Here is a 24,827-nt window from a genome sequence, read left to right as displayed (position 1 = left end):
CAAGATTCTAGAATCCATTGTTAAGGATGAGATTTCTAAATTCTTGTAAGTGCAGGGTCGGATTAGGACAAGTCAGCATGGATTTAGTAAGGGGAGGTCGTGCCTGACAAACCTGTTAGAGTTCTTTGAAGAGATAACAAATAGGTTAGACCAAGGAGAGCCAATGGATGTTATCTATCTTGACTTCCAAAAGGCCTTTGATAAGGTGCCTCACGGGAGACTGCTGAGTAAAATAAGGGCCCATGGTATTCGAGGCAAGGTACTAACATGGATTGACGATTGGCTGTCAGGCAGAAGGCAGAGAGTTGGGGTAAAAGGTTCTTTTTCGGAATGGCAACCGGTGACGAGTGGTGTCCCGCAGGGTTCAGTGTTGGGGCCACAGCTGTTCTCTTTATATATTAACGATCTAGATGACGGGACTGGGGGCATTCTGGCTAAGTTTGCCGATGATACAAAGATAGGTGGAGGGGCAGGTAGTATGGAGGAGGTGGGGAGGCTGCAGAAAGATTTAGACAGTTTAGGAGAGTGGTCCAAGAAATGGCTGATGAAATTCAACGTGGGCAAGTGCGAGGTCTTGCACTTTGGAAAAAAGAATAGAGGCATGGACTATTTTCTAAACGGTGACAAAATTCATAATGCTGAAGTGCAAAGGGACTTGGGAGTCCTAGTCCAAGATTCTCTAAAGGTAAACTTGCAGGTTGAGTCCGTAATTAAGAAAGCAAATGCAATGTTGTCATTCATCTCAAGAAGCTTGGAATATAAAAGCAGGGATGTACTTCTGAAGCTTTATAAAGCATTAGCTAGGCCCCATTTAGAATACTGTAAGCAATTTTGGGCCCCACACCTCAGGAAGGACATACTGGCACTGGAGCAGGTTCAGCGGAGATTCACACGGATGATCCCAGGAATGGTAGGCCTAACATACGATGAACGTCTGAGGATCCTGGCATTATATTCATTGGAGTTTAGGAGGTTGAGGGGAGATCTAATAGAAACTTACAAGATAATGAATGGCTTAGATAGGGTGGATGTAGGGAAGTTGTTTCCATGAGCAGGGGAGACTAGGACCCGGGGGCACAGCCTTAGAATAAAAGGGAGTCACTTTGGAACAGAGATGAGGAGAAGTTTCTTCAGCCAGAGAGTGGTGGGTCTGTGGAATTCATTGCCACAGAGGGCGGTGGAGGCCGGGACGTTGAGTGTCTTTAAGACAGAAGTTGATAAATTCTTGATTTCTCGAGGAATTAAGGGCTATGGAGAGAGAGCGGGTAAATGGAGTTGAAATCAGCCAGGATTGAATGGTGGAGTGGACTCGATGGGCCGAATGGCCTTACTTCCGCTCCTATGACTTATGGTCTTATGATGAGGTACTGGGGGACATGTCCCGGTCTCAGGTGGGAATGGTCGTGACACTGCAGAGCTTGTCCCAGTCGCAGGTGGGCATTGCCGTGGCATTGCAGTGTATGGTCCAATCACTGAGGAGCATCGCTGAGGGCGTCAACACTATGACGCAGACAATGGGGTACCACCAAGGCTGGCAGAGCCAGATGATGCAGGGCCGGCCGCCCCTCCGTCCTGAGGTGAACCCCAGGGACCCATAGGCATCGAGCAGGTGGTGGGGGTGCAGGCTGCCAAACCAGACCCATCCTATAGACTCGTGACGGTGGCCACCATCTCCCCCAAGTTCCACCCGTCTGATAAGGCTGCATCTCGCAGTCATCGCCCGGAACAGGGTAGCACGGCTGTGCATGTGCCGCAGTCAAGTGCACCGAGGTCCTCCAGCCCCAGAGTCCCCAAAAGATGCTTGCCAGGGGCATCGAAGGACACGGAATTTGGTAAGCAGCTGGCTGCCTCCTCCTTGGATGTGCATCCTGGGGATACACCTAGACGTAGCGGTAGAGCAAGGAAGGCCAAACACATTGGGGATCACTTTTTTAAAATTCATTTACGGGACGTTTGTGTCACTGGCTAGGCCAGCATTATTGCCCAGCCCTAGCTGCCCTTAGAAGGTGGTGGTGAGTTGCCTTCTTGAACTGCTGCAGTCCTTGAGGTGTCAGTAGGCCCACAATGTTGTTAGGGAGAGGGCACTTGGGGAGAGGGGGGGGCAGGAGTAGGTGGGGGGAGGGGGGGGGGAGTGAGGAGTGGCGTGTGCGTTGGGGGCGTGTTTGACTCCGGGCTCATTGCCTGTGAGCGAAGATGTCTACTCACCTCCTCAGCTCCCCACAGCAGCCCATCTGCCAGGTTCATGTTTTTCAAAAGGAGTACTGGTCGGCGCCAGCATGATCACTTGCTGGGGAGGCCGCTGGATAAATAATAATAATAAATAAATAACCTTTATTGTCACAAGTAGGATTAAGTTAACACTGCAATGAAGTTACTCTGAAACATTCGCCACATTCCGGCGCCTGTTCGGGTACACTGAGGGAGAATTCAGAATTCTCAGCTGGTTCGGAAATTGAACCAATGCTGCTGGCCTTGTTCTGCATCACAAACCAGCTGTCTAGCCCACTGAGCTAAACCAGCCTCTGCCCCACCCCTGATATGGGGTGGCTCCCATTAATTCTATGGAAAAAGGGTTTAAGTGGTGATAATTGGTTTCTGGCCATGCTGTGGTGGGATCCCGATTTCGCCTCCGGGAGCAGGCCGGTTGCATCGCAAACTGTTTGGCGAACGGCACAATTTCCTATTTTTGGCCTCTCCCGCTATTCACTGGCCTCGTTGTGCTCGAGGGGGAGCAAACGAGGCTAGAGAATCGTGCCCAATGGGTTTAGAGGTTATGATCTGAAATTGTTGAACTCAATATTGAGTTAAGAACGCTGTAAAGTGACTCATCAAAAGTTGTGGTGCTGTTTTTCAAGCTTACTGAACAGTATTGGGAGTTGTGAGCAGAGAATTAAAATGACAGGAAACTGGAAGCTCAGGGTACTGATTGCAGATTAAATAGAGATGTTCTACAAAGCGGCAGACCAATCTGTGCTTGGTTGCTTCAAGGTAGAGGAGGCTGTATTGGAATTCTATATATTAGAAAAAGTATCACACTGTGTGAACACGATGGACTTAACTGAAAGAAATAGAAGTAAATCGCTGTATCATCTTCAAGGAGTGTTTTAGGGCTGTGGAAGGTAAAGGAAGGGGCAAAAGGACAGATGTCACATCGCCTGTGCTTGTATATAAGTTGCAAAGCAAAGGAAACGGCTGTTTCTTGCGATTAAGGAATGGAACAGGATGTCAGAGAAAATAAGTCCCATTGGAATGCTAACAGGGGAAGGGAAGATGTGTTAGGCTGTCGCATCAAGATGGAGGTGATGGGAATGGCAGAGGACGATCTATTGAGTGTGCAGGCTGGTGGCATGGGAGGCGAGTGTAATATCCCGCACGGGACCTACAGGGTGGGAATGCTTGTCTGCCCTGCGCTCCTTGCAGAGCACGTGTCCTCCCACTTGGGGCGGGGTAACCCAATTACCCAGTGTACACAAGGTCAGCCAGCAAGGCACAGACCAGAGAGGAACCTGGTCGGGGGTCGACCGGGAAGTGTACATATTGTGTTTGTTAATAAAACTTTGTTCTTGTTTTTACTTGGTGTGGACTCCCCATGTCCTTATTAAACGGAGGACATGGAGACCCCTCACTTGGTGCATAGTTGAGGTTGAAGGCCAGTTATTTGATATCTCCTCCTACCTCCAAGTGCCATCATTGCAAGAAATCCACACAAGGCAAGAAGAGGTCTAATGAGTTTACGCGAGTGTTACCAATCTACATACTGTACAGTTGATGGAATGTTCATTCACCCCCTTAACTTTCATAACTTTATCTGTGATGAAATCTACCCTGTGGCTAAGTGTAGTCTCGTATACACTTTAACTCAGTAGAAGTTTGCACTACACGTCTCGGAAAGCAAAATATAATCTTTATTGGATGTCTTTTGATTATAATTGAGAGTTTAAAATCTTCTTGTGGTTACAAATCAGATGTTCTCAAGAAAGCCCCTGCAGAAGGCTTTAAGAGATATAATTAAACTTAGTAGCTTACAAACGAATTGAACTTCAAAAATACAGTAATGGTTTCTTGCTCAAAGCAAAACAGCTTGCACAGACTAGAGTTAGAGTAGAAATATGAAAATAAAAATAGTAGATAGTCAAACATATAGTATAGAGTGATTCCGGAATGAAAATGGCTGCCCGGACCTCTATTTTTTAAGGAATTTGTTATCAATCTGTCCCGACCCTTGTGACATGCTGATTGGCTTGGATTAGTCTTAAATGCATTTGATTGGATGATTTGTTGTCAATCATCAAAGTGCAACATAGGTCTGACTATGTTGCATCTTTGGGTGTCTTCTGTGTGTTGGAATGTAAACTTACACTTATTATCAGATCTGGCATTTGCTGATTGCTGTACTATTCACATTTTGAACAACGGTAGATTCATGTTAACTATGGCGCTCATTTTGACCTTGATCAGATTGTGGTACTGTTCAGTATTTTACAAATGTTTCAAATGAATTCTGTATGCTTTGCAGATTTCTCTGTAAGCTATGTGGTTTTTTAAAAATTGTAATGAAACTGATTCAACTCTGTGGTTTAGGACAGAAACCATTTTAACATGGTTTTTAAACTGGGTTGTATTTAAAACAAAATGGCTAAATTAATGATCCTTTTACTTACCAGATTGAAGGAAACCTGCTATTTCTGATATCAGCTGTGTCAGTCAAACTCAAATCGGACAAAATGGCAAAATTCCAGTCAACTATTTCTTACGACCTCATATCATTTTATTGTGGCAGCTAAGTTACATTCATTACACCTATAAGGTTGGCCCAACCTCGGCCATAACATTGGCTCTGTAAGCTAGAAAAGTCTCCCAAGCAGTTTTCAACACAGTTAATTGCTTGTATTTGTTTCTGATGCTTGGACCTTTTCTGGGTGAAGAGGCTCAGTATTAAGACCCAGGAAGTGGAGCGGTAAGGTGAACGTTGGTTTTAATCAAGGTCACAATTATTAACACAGTGCTGTCCCTTTGGGACAACCAACATGACGGTCCCAGTCTAGGCCAGCCTTTATACTGGATTCCTATGAGCCCCAGCTGGGCAGGCTTCCGCCCACTAGTGGGCAAACTCATATTCCACGGGTCCCATGGGGAGATCAATCACGGTCTCCCCATGGGGGTTATTACTCAGAAAAGTAGCAGAATCCTAAAATGGACTTGTGCCAATCTGTCTACGTCACATGATGGACTACAATTCTCAGAATGCACATATGGCAATATGTATGTCACAGTGATAAATGACTACTCCTTGAATATAGATCAAATCTGCCACTAACTCTCCAGTCTAATAAATTATGAAGAGAACAGGACCCACATATTCTGTGAACAGCTAGTATTGCTTTCGACTATAGAAACAGCTCATAAGCTTTAGAGACAAATTCCATTCTCGCTACTTGCTCTATCAAAGTCCATTAATTTTAAATACCTGTATTAAGGCTTCTTAGCCTTCTGTGCACTAACGGGCAGACATTTACAGCCCCCCATGGGTTAGTTTTCAGGCCGGGGGGGGGGGGCTGTAAAACTCTGCAGCTGACTTTCTAGCCGTCTACCCACCAGCCTGCAACCTTGCCACAATTTTATGGGCAGCAGGTGAAGCTGAGGTTGGCCTGCCTCACCCCAATTGAGGCACTTAATTGACTAATTAATGGCCACCTAAGGGCCGCTTCCTGCCTGGCTCCCAACTTTCGGTCAGTAGGAGGAGGTTAGGGTCAGGGGGAAAACTGGAGAGGTAGCCTGCTTGGGCCTTGGGCTGGAATGGGGAAGTGACTTTTCAAGGGCCCCCTTGAGCCACGTGAGGCATCCCCTTACCGCCCCCTCACCGCTTCCCCATATGGCCCCTCCTCAGCTGGCATTTGCACCCTGTCCCACACCCTCCTTGCAACTCAACACCGAAGGATTAGATGATTAATTTGAACTAAATCTAGCCTTTCACCCTTTTTGAAAATATGCTGGCTGGGCTGTTTCTTTAAGCATAAAATACAAGCAATTGATTTTTTTTTTAAACTGAAGAGAAGTTGGACCTGAAAATGTGAAAGAACAGCAAGATAGGGGAGATCAGTGCTTCTGAGTGATGCTCTTTTTGTCAGCGCAGCTGCAATATATAAGACCTTTCAGTTTCAAGGGCAATCTTTTACTTGATAATAGTGACTTAAATCAACAATCTGAAGGACAAAGCTTGAAAAGGAAATTCTTTAGTAATATGACCTTTAGATGAAAGGTTTCTATGCAAATTTACCCACTGTCAAGTGTCATCTCCGGGTCAATTAGGAATGTGATTCAACACTGCAGTTAATTTCAGTTTTTATTTAAGTGCTGTGGAGTCAGTTAAGGAAAAATACATTTAAATACACATCACTCTTGTCAGATGGTATTTTTGTGGGACGTTGGGTGAAGCTGTCTCTCAATGAAAGAGTGCTCTTGCGAACTGGACGAGGAGGAGGCTTGGACTGTGAGAGCGATTGTTGAGGTAATTTGGAGAAGTAATGTTCCATTGGTCTTTTCAACATCCAAATGTCACTTTTCTTCCTCCTTTTAAAATGAAAATTAAGGGATTACAATTCTGCTGAATGCTGACCAAAATGTATTTACTTAATGCAAAAATGCATCCTTTACAGTTGAGAGTTTGCCCTCTGAACTCATTTAATGTCCTTCTTTATAGTTTTCCTTTCAGGCTTCGTGCACTTTCATTTTTCCTTTGCCCAACACAAATGAAAGAATTTTGATCATACCCACTTTAAATTACAAACCTGCTCATGTTCCTTTTTTTCATAAAAGGTTTTTATTGAGATTTTTGTAGTATAAACCGGGCCATTTTCACAGATCATGAACTTCTATAGCGGAATTTAATGGAAAAACATCCAAGTTGATTTGTGACGGGTTTTTCGAGCGGGTTCCCCACTGCTATAAAACAACACTTGGGGCACCATGTTGCGCTCTCATACGAGCGAAACGAGGTCGGTGTATAGCAGGAGAGGACGAAAACGAGAACCGCGGCAGTCGCCAAACAGTTTGTGATGCAACCGGCCCGCTCCCGTGGGTAAAATCGGGATCTCGCTGTAGCGAGGCGAGAAACCAATTATCACCACCCAAGCCCTATTTCAATACAATTAACAGGAGAGATCCTGGGTGGGATTCTCCCTTCCGGGGTCTAAGTCCCCACCCCCGCTCAAAACGGGCGAGAATCACTCCGGACTTTTTCTTCGAAAGTCCGGGGTGACTCTCCATTTTCCAGGGTGCTAGCAGAGCCCCGGCGTGCATCCCGCAGCGCTGGCTGCCGACGGGGACCAGCAAGCCGGACAGCGCGGCCGCACATGCGACCGGCGGCGTGTCGACTGCGCGCGCGGGACTGACAGGTCTGCGGAGAATCATGAAAGCACCGTCGCATCGGATTTCCAGCGTGAACGGCTATTCTCCGCCCCCGCGCCCGGGGCGATTCCGGCACGGAGGGTCGGGGAATCCTGCTCCCTATATCCAACGGGCTCCCGTGATTCTACGGCCTTCCCAGCAAGTGGTCACGCTGGTGCCGATTAGTACTCCTTTTGAAAAACGTGAACCTGGCGGAAGAGCTTCTGTGGGGAGCCGAGGAGGTGCATAGCCATCTTTGCTCACAGGCAAAAAACCAGGGGCGCTGGGCTTGACGCCCCAATGATCGGTGGGAGATGGGGGACACTCGGTGAAGGGAGAGAACACTCAGCTGGGGGGGGGGGGCACTCCGCTGGGGTGGGCCGCCATGGGTAGTTGGGAGGGAAGGCGCTGAGGTAGCAATTGCGTGTGGCACCACCATGCCAACCCTTGGATCGTGCTTACCCATTCCAGGGACAATGATTGTCCCTGCCCATTAGCCCCACTGACCATCCATAACCCCCACTGACTGCTGAGGCCTCTGGCCGTGAGGCCGAAGGTTATTGATAATAGAGAATTGGCAATCATAGTTAAGTTGATCGACGGGCCATGTAGCATGTGGGGATCATTACCTCGCATCCCAATCAGACCATGATGCCTGGAAACTGTGCCTGAAAACTGTGGAAGGCAACACCACACAAACAGTGGCAGAGATCCAAACACCTAGGGGATGGGTAACAGCTCCAGGGACATGTCCATGGCTGGAGGGTGTGAAAGTGCAATGGGGACGGGACCAACGTCCGGTCCAGCTGACGTTATGAGCGGGTGTCTGGGTACAGGGTCTGGGGTCCTTTGAGGGGGGCCCGCTGCAGCTGGGAGAGCACGGGGAAGTGGATGGTCCCAGGGTGGCAGCCTCCACTGTTTGTCAGTCTAACACCCTCCCCCATTTCCTTACAGACATTGAATGGTATGGACCCCGAAGAACAGGCCCTAGTTGTGCTGCTGCCAGGCCGGGCGACCAGATACCGGAGCCGGCAGCAGCAGCATCTGCAGATGCTCGAGGTGGCGGCCCATGTGCTGGACCCTGCCTCACACCCTGAGGACCCAGCCACCCATCAGTCAGGGAGGGACCCAGAGGGGAAGTCCCGCGACGACCCAGGGTGTACAGGCGTCGCTGGTCCTTTGAACAGATGACGGACAACATGTACCGTAGGAGGCTGCACCTCAACAAGGAAACGGTGCGGCACCTGTGCCATGTCCTCGTGGACTTGGCATTACCTGGAAGTGGAGGGCACCCGCTCCCCGTGGCCGTCAAGGTCACCGCAGTCCTGAACCTTTACTCCTTGGGATCATTCCAGGGATCAAACGGGGACTTGTGTGTCATCTCACAGGCTACAGCCCACAGATGCATCTGACAGGTCACGGATGCCCTGTTTGTCCAGGCGGAAAACTACATCAACTTTGGCATTGGCCAAGCCCAACAAGTTGCCCAGCAGCAGGATTCTTTGCCATCACTGGGATGACCCAGGTCCAGGGGCTGATAGGCTTCATGCATGCATGGATGTTGACTTGTGCTCAGTAGGCCAGCTGGGAGTGCCCGACGTTAACAGGAAGGGATTCCACTCCCTTAACATACAGCTTGTCTGTGACCACCACATGAAGGTCATGCACGTGTGCGCATGCATCCCAGGGAGTGTGTACGACATCCACATCCTGGGGCAGTCAGATATCCTTGGTCCCTCCGAGGACCACCCCAGGATGGGTGGCTGGCTCTTGGGGGATAAGGGGTACCCGCTGAAGGCCTGGCTAATGACACCAGTACGGAAGCCGGAGATCGAAGTGGAGACCTGATACAACGAGGTCCATGTGGCCACGTGGCTGTCATTGAGCGGTGCATCGGACTGCTCAAGGTGCGGGTCCGATGAATTGACCACTCTGGTGGTGCCCTGCAGTATACCGTGCGGATGGTTGCCTGCTTCGTGGTGGTCTGCTGTGTCCTCCACAACTTGGCACAGCAGCGGGGCGACGTACTGGAGATTGGGGAACATGTGCCCGCCTCCGAGGAGAAGGAAGAGGACGAGGAGTAGGACGAGGATAATGAGGTGACGCTGGACCAGCAGGGGCTGGAGGATGATCCTAGGGAGGAACTGGAGGACCAGCCGGAGGCTGCAGGACAGGCAGCAGCGACGAGGTTCCGGCAAGCCCGGTGGGCCTCGGTGGCCCTCATACTCGCCCACTTCATATAGGGCGTGGCATTGTCTGTCACCAGTATTCCTCAATCTATGCCATAGTCTGTCTGATGAGTGCTCGCTGACACCCATCACCTGCACGTGGTGTTCCTGGGGAGGGGGAGATGGCTGGAGAGATGGATCAATGGTTCGGAGGTCGGGCCACATTGAGTAAGAAAGTGAAAGAGGCGTATACTGGTTGTGGTCAAGGGTTTTGAATGTGCCATAGATGTCCAACAATTCCCCACTCTCTGCCATCCCACCCCCCCCCCCCCCCCCCCTACCCATCTCTCCCGTCCTGTCCCACTCTCCCCCGGTGCCAACAGTGATCCTCAACGTGCTTAGCCTACATAGCTCAACCGCTGGGACTATGTCTCCCCAGGATGCACATCGAAGGTGGAGGCAGTCTGCTGCTTACCTCGTCCCATGGCCTTCGATGCTGCTGCAGGGGTCCTCCGGGAGCACGGGGGCCGGAGGGCCCTGGTGCACTTGTCATTGGCACATGCACAACCGTGCCGCCCTGTCCCGTGTGCTGACCGCGGGACGCGGCCTTGTCAGAGGGGTGGAACTCGGGGTCACTGGTGGCCACCGAACCCACACCATTGGACGGGTCCTGTGTAGCACACAGCAGCCTTTCCTTCCACTCGGTGCCCATAGGGCCCTACGGTCACCTTGGGACGGAGGGGCAGTTGGTTCGAGCCCCGGCTGCCCCTGCACATCTGGCTCTTCCAGCAATGGCGGCTCCCCATGGTCTGAACCATAGGACCGATGCCCTTGGCGATGCTTCTCAGTGACTGGGACAAGCTCCGCAGCGCCTCGGCAATGCCCACCTGCGACTGGAACAAGCTCCGCAGTGCCCCAGCAATGCCCACCTGCGACTGGGACAAGCTCTGCAGCGCCTCGGCAATGCCCACCTGCGACTGGGACAAGCTCTGCAGCACCTCGGCAATGCCCACCTGCGACTGGGACAAGCACCGCAGCACCTCAGCAATGCCCACCTGCGACTGGGACAAGCTCTGCAGTGCTTCGGCAATGCCCGCCTGCGACTGGGACAAGCTCCGCAGCGCCTCGGCAATGCCCACCTGCGACTGGGACAAGCTCCGCAGCGCCCCAGCAATGCCCAACTGCGACTGGGACAAGCTCCGCAGCGCCTCGGCAATGCCCACCTGGGACTGGGACAAGCTCCGCAGTGCTTCGGCAATGCCCGCCTGCGACTGGGACAAGCTCCGCAGTGCCCCAGCAATGCCCACCTGCGACTGGGACAAGCTCCGCAGTGCTTCGGCAATGCCCACCTGGGACTGGGACAAGCTCTGCAGTGCTTCGGCAATGCCCACCTGCGACTGGGACAAGCTCTGCAGCACCTCGGCAATGCCCACCTGCGACTGGGACAAGCTCCGCAGTGCCTCGGCAATGCCCACCTGCGACTGGGGCAAGCTCCGCAGCGCCTCGGCAATGCCCACCTGCGACTGGGGCAAGCTCCGCAGTGCCCCAGCAATGCCCACCTGCGACTGGGACAAGCTCCGCAGTGCCCCAGCAATGCCCACCTGCAACTGGGTCAAGCTCCGCAGCGCCTCGGCAATGCCCACCTGCGACTGGGACAAGCTCCGCAGTGCCTCGGCAATGCCCACCTGCGACTGGGGCAAGCTCCGCAGCGCCTCGGCAATGCCCACCTGCGACTGGGGCAAGCTCCGCAGTGCCCCAGCAATGCCCACCTGCGACTGGGACAAGCTCCGCAGTGCCCCAGCAATGCCCACCTGCAACTGGGTCAAGCTCCGCAGCGCCTCGGCAATGCCCACCTGCGACTGGGACAAGCTCCGCAGTGCCTCGGCAATGCCCACCTGCGACTGGGACAAGCTCCGCAGTGCCTCGGCAATGCCCAACTGCGACTGGGACAAGCTCCGCAGTGCCCCAGCAATGCCCACCTGCGACTGGGACAAGCTCTGCAGTGCCTCGGCAATGCCCACCTGCGACTGCGACAAGCTCTGCAGCGCCTCGGCAATGCCCACCTGCGACTGGGTCAAGCTCCGCAGTGCCCCAGCAATGCCCACCTGCGACTGGGACAAGCTCCGCAGCGCCTCGGCAATGCCCACCTGCGACTGGGACAAGCTCCGCAGCACCTCGGCAATGCCCACCTGCGACTGGGACATGCTCTGCAGCGCCTTGGCAATGCCCACCTGCGACTGGGACAAGCTCCGCAGCGCCTCGGCAATGCCCACCTGCGACTGGGACAAGCTCTGCAATGTCTCGGCAATGCCCACCTGCGACTGGGACAAGCTCCGCAATGCCCCAGCAATGACCACCTGCGACTGGGACAAGCTCCGCAGCGCCTCGGCAATGCCCACCTGCGACTGGGACAAGCTCCGCAGCGCCTCGGCAATGCCCACTTGCGACTGGGACAAGCTCCGCAGTGCCTCGGCAATGCCCACTTGCGACTGGGACAAGCTCCGCAGCGCCTCGGCAATGCCCACCTGCGACTGGGTCATGCTCCGCAGTGCCTCGGCAATGCCCACTTGCGACTGGGACAAGCTCCGCAGCGCCTCGGCAATGCCCACTTGCGACTGGGACAAGCTCCGCAGCGCCTCGGCAATGCCCACTTGCGACTGGGACAAGCTCCGCAGTGCCTCGGCAATGCCCACTTGCGACTGGGACAAGCTCCGCAGTGCCTCGGCAATGCCCACTTGCGACTGGGACAAGCTACGCAGTGCCTCGGCAATGCCCACCTGCGACTGGGACATGCTCTGCAGCGTCTCGGCAATGCCCACCTGCGACTGGGACATGCTCTGCAGCGCCTGGGCAATGCCCACCTGCGACTGGGACAAGCTCCGCAGTGCCTCGGCAATGCCCACCTGCGACTGGGACAAGCTCCGCAGTGCCTCGGCAATGCCCACCTGCGACTGGGACAAGCTCCGCAGTGCCCCTGCAATGCCCACCTGCGACTGGGACAAGCTCTGCAGCGTCTCGGCAATGCCCAACTGTGACTGGGACAAGCTCCGCAGCGCCTCGGCAATGCCCACCTGTGACTGGGACAAGCTCCGCAGTGCCCCAGCAATGCCCACCTGCGACTGGGACATGCTCTGCAGCGCCTCGGCAATGCCCACCTGCGACTGGGACAAGCTCCGCAGCGCCCCAGCAATGCCCACCTGCGACTGGGACAAGCTCCGCAGTGCCCCAGCAATGCCCACCTGCGACTGGGACAAGCTCCGCAGCGTCTCGGCAATGCCCACCTGCGACTGGGACAAGCTCCGCAGCGCCTCGGCAATGCCCACCTGTGACTGGGACAAGCTCCGCAGTGCCCCAGCAATGCCCACCTGCGACTGGGACAAGCTCTGCAGCGCCTCGGCAATGCCCACCTGCGACTGGGTCAAGCTCCGCAGCGCCTCGGCAATGCCCACCTGCGACTGGGTCAAGCTCCGCAGTGCCCCAGCAATGCCCACCTGCGACTGGGACAAGCTCTGCAGCGCCTCGGCAATGCCCACCTGCGACTGGGACAAGCTCCGCAATGTCTCGGCAATGCCCACCTGCGACTGCGACAAGCTCTGCAGCGCCTCGGCAATGCCCACCTGCGACTGGGTCAAGCTCCGCAGTGCCCCAGCAATGCCCACCTGCGACTGGGACAAGCTCCGCAGCGCCTCGGCAGTGCCCACCTGCGACTGGGACAAGCTCCGCAGCACCTCGGCAATGCCCACCTGCGACTGGGACATGCTCTGCAGCGCCTCGGCAATGCCCACCTGCGACTGGGACAAGCTCCGCAGCGCCTCGGCAATGCCCACCTGCGACTGGGACAAGCTCTGCAATGTCTCGGCAATGCCCACCTGCGACTGGGACAAGCTCCGCAGTGCCCCAGCAATGCCCACCTGCGACTGGGACAAGCTCCGCAGCGCCTCGGCAATGCCCACCTGCAACTGGGACAAGCTCCACAGCGCCTCGGCAATGCCCACTTGCGACTGGGACAAGCTCCGCAGTGCCCCAGCTATGCCCACCTGCGACTGGGACGAGGTCTGCAGCGCCTCGGCAATGCCCACCTGCGACTGGGACAAGCTCCGCAGTGCCCCAGCAATGCCCACCTGCGACTGGGACAAGCTCCGCAGCGCCTCGGCAATGCCCACCTGCGACTGGGACAAGCTCCGCAGTGCCCCAGCAATGCCCACCTGACACTGGGACAAGCTCTGCAGTGCCTCGGCAATGCCCACCTGCGACTGGGACCAGCTCAGCAGCGCCTCGGCAATGCCCACCTGCGACTGGGACAAGCTCCGCAGCGCCTCGGCAATGCCCACCTGCGACTGGGGCAAGCTCCGCAGCGCCTCGGCAATGCCCACCTGCGACTGGGGCAAGCTCAGCACTGCCCCAGCAATGCCCACCTGCGACTGGGACAAGCTCCGCAGTGCCCCAGCAATGCATACCTGCAACTGGGTCAAGCTCCGCAGCGCCTCGGCAATGCCCACCTGCGACTGGGACAAGCTCCGCAGTGCCCCAGCAATGCCCACCTGCGACTGGGACAAGCTCCGCAGTGCCTCGGCAATGCCCACCTGCGACTGGGACAAGCTCCGCAGTGCCTCGGCAATGCCCACCTGCGACTGGGACAAGCTCCGCAGTGCCCCAGCAATGCCCACCTGCGACTGGGACAAGCTCTGCAGTGCCTCGACAATGCCCACCTGCGACTGCGACAAGCTCTGCAGCGCCTCGGCAATGCCCACCTGCGACTGGGTCAAGCTCCGCAGTGCCCCAGCAATGCCCACCTGCGACTGGGACAAGCTCCGCAGCGCCTCGGCAATGGCCACCTGCGACTGGGACAAGCTCCGCAGCACCTCGGCAATGCCCACCTGCGACTGGGACATGCTCTGCAGCGCCTCGGCAATGCCCACCTGCGACTGGGACAAGCTCCGCAGCGCCTCGGCAATGCCCACCTGCGACTGGGACAAGCTCTGCAGTGCCCCAGCAATGCCCACCTGCGACTGGGACAAGCTCCGCAGCGCCTCGGCAATGCCCACCTGCGACTGGGACAAGCTCCGCAGTGCCTCGGCAATGCCCACTTGCGACTGGGACAAGCTCCGCAGCGCCTCGGCAATGCCCACCTGCGACTGGGACAAGCTCCGCAGCGCCTCGGCAATGCCCACCTGCGACTGGGACAAGCTCCGCAGCGCCTCGGCAATGCCCACCTGCGACTGGGTCATGCTCCGCAGTGCCTCGGCAATGCCCACTTGCGACTGGGACAAGCTCCGCAGCGCCTCGGCAATGCCCACCTGCGACTGGGACATGCTCTGCAGCGTCTCGGCAATGCCCACCTGCGACTGGGACATGCTCTGCAGCGCCTGGGCAATGCCCACCTGCGACTGGGACAAGCTCCGCAGTGCCTCGGCAATGCCCACCTGCGACTGGGACAAACTCCGCAGTGCCTCGGCAATGCCCACCTGCGACTGGGACAAGCTCCGCAGTGCCCCAGCAATGCCCACCTGCGACTGGGACAAGCTCTGCAGCGTCTCGGCAATGCCCACCTGCGACTGGGACAAGCTCCGCAGCGCCTCGGCAATGCCCACCTGTGACTGGGACAAGCTCCGCAGTGCCCCAGCAATGCCCACCTGCGACTGGGACATGCTCTGCAGCGCCTCGGCAATGCCCACCTGCGACTGGGACAAGCTCCGCAGCGCCCCAGCAATGCCCACCTGCGACTGGGACAAGCTCCGCAGTGCCCCAGCAATGCCCACCTGCGACTGGGACAAGCTCTGCAGCGTCTCGGCAATGCCCACCTGCGACTGGGACAAGCTCCGCAGCGCCTCGGCAATGCCCACCTGTGACTGGGACAAGCTCCGCAGTGCCCCAGCAATGCCCACCTGCGACTGGGACAAGCTCTGCAGCGCCTCGGCAATGCCCACCTGCGACTGGGTCAAGCTCCGCAGTGCCTCGGCAATGCCCACCTGCGACTGGGTCAAGCTCCGCAGTGCCCCAGCAATGACCACCTGCGACTGGGACAAGCTCTGCAGCGCCTCGGTAATGCCCACCTGCGACTGGGACAAACTCCGCAGCGCCTCGGCAATGCCCACCTGCGACTGGGTCATGCTCCGCAGTGCCTCGGCAATGCCCACTTGCGACTGGGACAAGCTCCGCAGCGCCTCGGCAATGCCCACCTGCGACTGGGACATGCTCTGCAGCGTCTCGGCAATGCCCACCTGCGACTGGGACATGCTCTGCAGCGCCTGGGCAATGCCCACCTGCGACTGGGACAAGCTCCGCAGTGCCTCGGCAATGCCCACCTGCGACTGGGACAAGCTCCGCAGTGCCTCGGCAATGCCCACCTGCGACTGGGACAAGCTCCGCAGTGCCCCTGCAATGCCCACCTGCGACTGGGACAAGCTCTGCAGCGTCTCGGCAATGCCCAACTGTGACTGGGACAAGCTCCGCAGCGCCTCGGCAATGCCCACCTGTGACTGGGACAAGCTCCGCAGTGCCCCAGCAATGCCCACCTGCGACTGGGACATGCTCTGCAGCGCCTCGGCAATGCCCACCTGCGACTGGGACAAGCTCCGCAGCGCCCCAGCAATGCCCACCTGCGACTGGGACAAGCTCCGCAGTGCCCCAGCAATGCCCACCTGCGACTGGGACAAGCTCTGCAGCGTCTCGGCAATGCCCACCTGCGACTGGGACAAGCTCCGCAGCGCCTCGGCAATGCCCACCTGTGACTGGGACAAGCTCCGCAGTGCCCCAGCAATGCCCACCTGCGACTGGGACAAGCTCTGCAGCGCCTCGGCAATGCCCACCTGCGACTGGGTCAAGCTCCGCAGCGCCTCGGCAATGCCCACCTGCGACTGGGTCAAGCTCCGCAGTGCCCCAGCAATGCCCACCTGCGACTGGGACAAGCTCTGCAGCGCCTCGGCAATGCCCACCTGCGACTGGGACAAGCTCCGCAATGTCTCGGCAATGCCCACCTGCGACTGCGACAAGCTCTGCAGCGCCTCGGCAATGCCCACCTGCGACTGGGTCAAGCTCCGCAGTGCCCCAGCAATGCCCACCTGCGACTGGGACAAGCTCCGCAGCGCCTCGGCAGTGCCCACCTGCGACTGGGACAAGCTCCGCAGCACCTCGGCAATGCCCACCTGCGACTGGGACATGCTCTGCAGCGCCTCGGCAATGCCCACCTGCGACTGGGACAAGCTCCGCAGCGCCTCGGCAATGCCCACCTGCGACTGGGACAAGCTCTGCAATGTCTCGGCAATGCCCACCTGCGACTGGGACAAGCTCCGCAGTGCCCCAGCAATGCCCACCTGCGACTGGGACAAGCTCCGCAGCGCCTCGGCAATGCCCACCTGCAACTGGGACAAGCTCCACAGCGCCTCGGCAATGCCCACTTGCGACTGGGACAAGCTCCGCAGTGCCCCAGCTATGCCCACCTGCGACTGGGACGAGGTCTGCAGCGCCTCGGCAATGCCCACCTGCGACTGGGACAAGCTCCGCAGTGCCCCAGCAATGCCCACCTGCGACTGGGACAAGCTCCGCAGCGCCTCGGCAATGCCCACCTGCGACTGGGACAAGCTCCGCAGTGCCCCAGCAATGCCCACCTGACACTGGGACAAGCTCTGCAGTGCCTCGGCAATGCCCACCTGCGACTGGGACCAGCTCAGCAGCGCCTCGGCAATGCCCACCTGCGACTGGGACAAGCTCCGCAGCGCCTCGGCAATGCCCACCTGCGACTGGGGCAAGCTCCGCAGCGCCTCGGCAATGCCCACCTGCGACTGGGGCAAGCTCAGCACTGCCCCAGCAATGCCCACCTGCGACTGGGACAAGCTCCGCAGTGCCCCAGCAATGCATACCTGCAACTGGGTCAAGCTCCGCAGCGCCTCGGCAATGCCCACCTGCGACTGGGACAAGCTCCGCAGTGCCCCAGCAATGCCCACCTGCGACTGGGACAAGCTCCGCAGTGCCCCAGCAATGCCCACCTGCGACTGGGACAAGCTCTGCAGTGCCTCGACAATGCCCACCTGCGACTGCGACAAGCTCTGCAGCGCCTCGGCAATGCCCACCTGCGACTGGGTCAAGCTCCGCAGTGCCCCAGCAATGCCCACCTGCGACTGGGACAAGCTCCGCAGCGCCTCGGCAATGCCCACCTGCGACTGGGACAAGCTCCGCAGCACCTCGGCAATGCCCACCTGCGACTGGGACATGCTCTGCAGCGCCTCGGCAATGCCCACCTGCGACTGGGACAAGCTCCGCAGCGCCTCGGCAATGCCCACCTGCGACTGGGACAAGCTCTGCAGTGCCCCAGCAATGCCCACCTGCGACTGGGACAAGCTCCGCAGCGCCTCGGCAATGCCCACCTGCGACTGGGACAAGCTCCGCAGTGCCTCGGCAATGCCCACTTGCGACTGGGACAAGCTCCGCAGCGCCTCGGCAATGCCCACCTGCGACTGGGACAAGCTCCGCAGCGCCTCGGCAATGCCCACCTGCGACTGGGACAAGCTCCGCAGCGCCTCGGCAATGCCCACCTGCGACTGGGTCATGCTCCGCAGTGCCTCGGCAATGCCCACTTGCGACTGGGACAAGCTCCGCAGCGCCTCGGCAATGCCCACCTGCGACTGGGACATGCTCTGCAGCGTCTCGGCAATGCCCACCTGCGACTGGGACATGCTCTGCAGCGCCTGGGCAATGCCCACCTGCGACTGGGACAAGCTCCGCAGTGCCTCGGCAATGCCCACCTGCGACTGGGACAAACTCCGCAGTGCCTCGGCAATGCCCACCTGCGACTGGGACAAGCTCCGCAGTGCCCCAGCAATGCCCACCTGCGACTGGGACAAGCTCTGCAGCGTCTCGGCAATGCCCACCTGCGACTGGGACAAGCTCCGCAGCGCCTATGCAATGCCCACCTGTGACTGGGACAAGCTCCGCAGTGCCCCAGCAATGCCCACCTGCGACTGGGACATGCTCTGCAGCGCCTCGGCAATGCCCACCTGCGACTGGGACAAGCTCCGCAGCGCCCCAGCAATGCCCACCTGCGACTGGGACAAGCTCCGCAGTGCCCCAGCAATGCCCACCTGCGACTGGGACAAGCTCTGCAGCGTCTCGGCAATGCCCACCTGCGACTGGGACAAGCTCCGCAGCGCCTCGGCAATGCCCACCTGTGACTGGGACAAGCTCCGCAGTGCCCCAGCAATGCCCACCTGCGACTGGGACAAGCTCTGCAGCGCCTCGGCAATGCCCACCTGCGACTGGGTCAAGCTCCGCAGTGCCTCGGCAATGCCCACCTGCGACTGGGTCAAGCTCCGCAGTGCCCCAGCAATGACCACCTGCGACTGGGACAAGCTCTGCAGCGCCTCGGTAATGCCCACCTGCGACTGGGACAAACTCCGCAGCGCCTCGGCAATGCCCACGTGCGACTGCGACAAGCTCTGCAGCGCCTCGGCAATGCCCACCTGCGACTGGGTCAAGCTCCGCAGTGCCCCAGCAATGCCCACCTGCGACTGGGACAAGCTCCGCAGCGCCTCGGCAATGCCCACCTGCGACTGGGACAAGCTCCGCAGCACCTCGGCAATGCCCACCTGCGACTGGGACATGCTCTGCAGCGCCTCGGCAATGCCCACCTGCGACTGGGACAAGCTCCGCAGCGCCTCGGCAATGCTCACCTGCGACTGGGACAAGCTCTGCAATGTCTCGGCAATGCCCACCTGCGACTGGGACAAGCTCCGCAGTGCCCCAGCAATGCCCACCTGCGACTGGGACAAGCTCCGCAGCGCCTCGGCAATGCCCACCTGCAACTGGGACAAGCTCCACAGCGCCTCGGCAATGCCCACTTGCGACTGGGACAAGCTCCGCAGTGCCCCAGCTATGCCCACCTGCGACTGGGACGAGCTCTGCAGCGCCTCGGCAATGCCCACCTGCGACTGGGACAAGCTCCGCAGTGCCCCAGCAATGCCCACCTGCGACTGGGACAAGCTCCGCAGCGCCTCGGCAATGCCCACCTGCGACTGGGACAAGCTCTGCAGCGCCTCGGCAATGCCCACCTGCGACTGCGACAAGCTCTGCAGCGCCTCGGCAATGCCCACCTGCGACTGGGTCAAGCTCCGCAGTGCCCCAGCAATGCCCACCTGCGACTGGGACAAGCTCCGCAGCGCCTCGGCAATGCCCACCTGCGACTGGGACAAGCTCCGCAGCACCTCGGCAATGCCCACCTGCGACTGGGACATGCTCTGCAGCGCCTCGGCAATGCCCACCTGCGACTGGGACAAGCTCCGCAGCGCCTCGGCAATGCCCACCTGCGACTGGGACAAGCTCTGCAATGTCTCGGCAATGCCAACCTGCGACTGGGACAAGCTCCGCAGTGCCCCAGCAATGCCCACCTGCGACTGGGACAAGCTCCGCCGCGCCTCGGCAATGCCCACCTGCAACTGGGACAAGCTCCACAGCGCCTCGGCAATGCCCACTTGCGACTGGGACAAGCTCCGCAGTGCCCCAGCTATGCCCACCTTCGACTGGGACGAGCTCTGCAGCGCCTCGGCAATGCCCACCTGCGACTGGGACAAGCTCCGCAGTGCCCCAGCAATGCCCACCTGCGACTGGGACAAGCTCCGCAGCGCCTCGGCAATGCCCACCTGCGACTGGGACAAGCTCCGCAGTGCCCCAGCAATGCCCACCTGACACTGGGACAAGCTCTGCAGTGCCTCGGCAATGCCCACCTGAACTGGGACAAGCTCCGCAGCGCCTCGGCAATGCCCACCTGCGACTGGGACAAGCTCCGCAGCGCCTCGGCAATGCCCACCTGACACTGGGACAAGCTCTGTAGCGCCTCGGCAATGCCCACCTGTGACTGGGACAAGCTCCGCAGTGCCCCAGCAATGCCCACCTGCAACTGGGACAAGCTCCACAGCGCCTCGGCAATGCCCACCTGCAACTGGGACAAGCTCCACAGCGCCTCGGCAATGCCCACCTGCGACTGGGACGAGCTCTGCAGCGCCTCGGCAATGCCCACCTGCGACTGGGACAAGCTCCGCAGTGCCCCAGCAATGCCCACCTGCGACTGGGACAAGCTCCGCAGCGCCTCGGCAATGCCCACCTGCGACTGGGACAAGCTCCGCAGTGCCCCAGCAATGCCCACCTGACACTGGGACAAGCTCTGCAGTGCCTCGGCAATGCCCACCTGCGACTGGGACCAGCTCAGCAGCGCCTCGGCAATGCCCACCTGCGACTGGGACAAGCTCCGCAGCGCCTCGGCAATGCCCACCTGCGAGTGGGTCAAGCTCTGTAGCGCCTCGGCAATGCCCACCTGCGACTCGGACAAGCTCCGCAGCGCCTCGGCAATGCCCACCTGCGACTGGGACAAGCTCCGCAGCGCCTCGGCAATGCCCACCTGCGACTGGGACAAGCTCCGCAGCGCCTCGGCAATGCCCACCTGCGACTGGGACAAGCTCTGCAGCGTCTCGGCAATGCCCACCTGCGACTGGGACAAGCTCCGCAGCGCCTCGGCAATGCCCACCTGTGACTGGGACAAGCTCCGCAGTGCCCCAGCAATGCCCACCTGCGACTGGGACAAGCTCTGCAGCGCCTCGGCAATGCCCACCTGCGACTGGGTCAAGCTCCGCAGCGCCTCGGCAATGCCCACCTGCGACTGGGTCAAGCTCCGCAGTGCCCCTGCAATGCCCACCTGCGACTGGGACAAGCTCTGCAGCGCCTCGGCAATGCCCACCTGCGACTGGGACAAACTCCGCAGCGCCTCGGCAATGCCCACCTGCGACTGCGACAAGCTCTGCAGCGCCTCGGCAATGCCCACCTGCGACTGGGTCAAGCTCCGCAGTGCCCCAGCAATGCCCACCTGCGACTGGGACAAGCTCCGCAGCGCCTCGGCAATGCCCACCTGCGACTGGGACAAGCTCCGCAGCACCTCGGCAATGCCCACCTGCGACTGGGACATGCTCTGCAGCGCCTCGGCAATGCCCACCTGCGACTGGGACAAGCTCCGCAGCGCCTCGGCAATGCCCACCTGCGACTGGGACAAGCTCTGCAATGTCTCGGCAATGCCCACCTGCGACTGGGACAAGCTCCGCAGTGCGCCAGCAATGCCCACCTGCGACTGGGACAAGCTCCGCAGCGCCTCGGCAATGCCCACCTGCAACTGGGACAAGCTCCACAGCGCCTCGGCAATGCCCACTTGCGACTGGGACAAGCTCCGCAGTGCCCCAGCTATGCCCACCTGCGACTGGGACGAGCTCTGCAGCGCCTCGGCAATGCCCACCTGCGACTGGGACAAGCTCCGCAGTGCCCCAGCAATGCCCACCTGCGACTGGGACAAGCTCCGCAGCGCCTCGGCAATGCCCACCTGCGACTGGGACAAGCTCCGCAGCGCCTCGGCAATGCCCACCTGCGACTGGGACAAGCTCCGCAGCGCCTCGGCAATGCCCACCTGCGACTGGGACAAGCTCTGCAGCGTCTCGGCAATGCCCACCTGCGACTGGGACAAGCTCCGCAGCGCCTCGGCAATGCCCACCTGTGACTGGGACAAGCTCCGCAGTGCCCCAGCAATGCCCACCTGCGACTGGGACAAGCTCTGCAGCGCCTCGGCAATGCCCACCTGCGACTGGGTCAAGCTCCGCAGCGCCTCGGCAATGCCCGCCTGCGACTGGGTCAAGCTCCGCAGTGCCCCAGCAATGCCCACCTGCGACTGGGACAAGCTCCGCAATGTCTCGCCAATGCCCACCTGCGACTGGGACAAACTCCGCAGCGCCTCGGCAATGCCCACCTGCGACTGCGACAAGCTCTGCAGCGCCTCGGCAATGCCCACCTGCGACTGGGTCAAGCTCCGCAGTGCCCCAGCAATGCCCACCTGCGACTGGGACAAGCTCCGCAGCGCCTCGGCAATGCCCACCTGCGACTGGGACAAGCTCCGCAGCACCTCGGCAATGCCCACCTGCGACTGGGACATGCTCTGCAGCGCCTCGGCAATGCCCACCTGCGACTGGGACAAGCTCCGCAGCGCCTCGGCAATGCCCACCTGCGACTGGGACAAGCTCTGCAATGTCTCGGCAATGCCCACCTGCGACTGGGACAAGCTCCGCAGTGCCCCAGCAATGCCCACCTGCGACTGGGACAAGCTCCGCAGCGCCTCGGCAATGCCCACCTGCAACTGGGACAAGCTCCACAGCGCCTCGGCAATGCCCACTTGCGACTGAGACAAGCTCCGCAGTGCCCCAGCTATGCCCACCTGCGACTGGGACGAGCTCTGCAGCGCCTCGGCAATGCCCACCTGCGACTGGGACAAGCTCCCCAGTGCCCCAGCAATGCCCACCTGCGACTGGGACAAGCTCCGCAGCGCCTCGGCAATGCCCACCTGCGACTGGGACAAGCTCCGCAGTGCCCCAGCAATGCCCACCTGACACTGGGACAAGCTCTGCAGTGCCTCGGCAATGCCCACCTGAACTGGGACCAGCTCAGCAGCGCCTCGGCAATGCCCACCTGCGACTGGGACAAGCTTCGCAGCGCCTCGGCAATGCCCACCTGCGAGTGGGTCAAGCTCTGTAGCGCCTCGGCAATGCCCACCTGCGACTGGGACAAGCTCCGCAGCGCCTCGGCAATGCCCACCTGCGAACTGGGACAAGCTCCGCAGCGCCTCGGCAATGCCCACCTGCGACTGGGACAAGCTCCGCAGTGCCCTAGCAATGCCCACCTGCGACTGGGACAAGCTCCGCAGCGCCTCGGCAATGCCCACCTGCGACTGGGACAAGCTCCGCAGCGCCTCGGCAATGCCCACCTGCGAACTGGGACAAGCTCCGCAGCGCCTCGGCAATGCCCACCTGCGACTGGGACAAGCTCCACAGCGCCTCGGCAATGCCCACTTGCGACTGGGACAAGCTCCGCAGTGCCCCAGCTATGCCCACCTGCGACTGGGACGAGCTCTGCAGCGCCTCGGCAATGCCCACCTGCGACTGGGACAAGCTCCGCAGTGCCCCAGCAATGCCCACCTGACACTGGGACAAGCTCTGCAGTGCCTCGGCAATGCCCACCTGCGACTGGGACCAGCTCAGCAGCGCCTCGGCAATGCCCACCTGCGACTGGGACAAGCTCCGCAGCGCCTCGGCAATGCCCACCTGCGAGTGGGTCAAGCTCTGTAGCGCCTCGGCAATGCCCACCTGCGACTGGGACAAGCTCCGCAGCGCCTCGGCAATGCCCACCTGCGACTGGGACAAGCTCTGCAGCGTCTCGGCAATGCCCACCTGCGACTGGGACAAGCTCCGCAGCGCCTCGGCAATGCCCACCTGTGACTGGGACAAGCTCCGCAGTGCCCCAGCAATGCCCACCTGCGACTGGGACAAGCTCTGCAGCGCCTCGGCAATGCCCACCTGCGACTGGGTCAAGCTCCGCAGCGCCTCGGCAATGCCCACCTGCGACTGGGTCAAGCTCCGCAGTGCCCCAGCAATGCCCACCTGCGACTAGGACAAGCTCTGCAGCGCCTCGGCAATGCCCACCTGCGACTGGGACAAACTCCGCAGCGCCTCGGCAATGCCCACCTGCGATTGGGACAAGCTCTGCAGCGCCTCGGCAATGCCCACCTGCGACTGGGTCAAGCTCCGCAGTGCCCCAGCAATGCCCACCTGCGACTGGGACAAGCTCCGCAGCGCCTCGGCAATGCCCACCTGCGACTGGGACAAGCTCTGTAGCGCCTCGGCAATGCCCACCTGCGACTGCGACAAGCTCTGCAGCGCCTCGGCAATGCCCACCTGCGACTGGGTCAAGCTCCGCAGTGCCCCAGCAATGCCCACCTGCGACTGGGACAAGCTCCGCAGCGCCTCGGCAATGCCCACCTGCGACTGGGACAAGCTCCGCAGCGCCTCGGCAATGCCCACCTGCGACTGGGACAAGCTCTGCAATGTCTCGGCAATGCCCACCTGCGACTGGGACAAGCTCCGCAGTGCCCTAGCAATGCCCACCTGCGACTGGGACAAGCTCCGCAGCGCCTCGGCAATGCCCACCTGCAACTGGGACAAGCTCCACAGCGCCTCGGCAATGCCCACTTGCGACTGGGACAAGCTCCGCAGTGCCCCAGCTATGCCCACCTGCGACTGGGACGAGCTCTGCAGCGCCTCGGCAATGCCCACCTGCGACTGGGACAAGCTCCGCAGTGCCCCAGCAATGCCCACCTGCGACTGGGACAAGCTCCGCAGCGCCTCGGCAATGCCCACCTGCGACTGGGACAAGCTCCGCAGTGCCCCAGCAATGCCCACCTGACACTGGGACAAGCTCTGC

General features: G+C 59.5%; 1 protein-coding gene and 1 long non-coding RNA gene across 2 annotated transcripts in view; one reads left to right on the top strand and one right to left on the bottom strand.

Moving 5' to 3' along the window:
- The window catches only part of LOC140426973 (myotilin-like), a 467,248-nt gene that overhangs the window by 27,396 nt on the left and 415,025 nt on the right, over positions 1-24,827 (top strand). The window lies entirely within an intron of this gene.
- The window catches only part of LOC140426974 (uncharacterized), a 166,704-nt gene continuing 148,202 nt past the window's right edge, over positions 6,326-24,827 (bottom strand). The window contains exon 3 of the long non-coding RNA XR_011948355.1: positions 6,326-6,570. This is a non-coding gene — a long non-coding RNA (uncharacterized lncRNA). The remainder of the gene's footprint in view (positions 6,571-24,827) is intronic.

This window comes from Scyliorhinus torazame, chromosome 7, assembly GCF_047496885.1.
Source record: "Scyliorhinus torazame isolate Kashiwa2021f chromosome 7, sScyTor2.1, whole genome shotgun sequence".
NCBI classification, from domain to species: Eukaryota; Metazoa; Chordata; class Chondrichthyes; order Carcharhiniformes; family Scyliorhinidae; genus Scyliorhinus; species Scyliorhinus torazame.
This window is presented reverse-complemented; position numbering and strand designations above follow the sequence as displayed.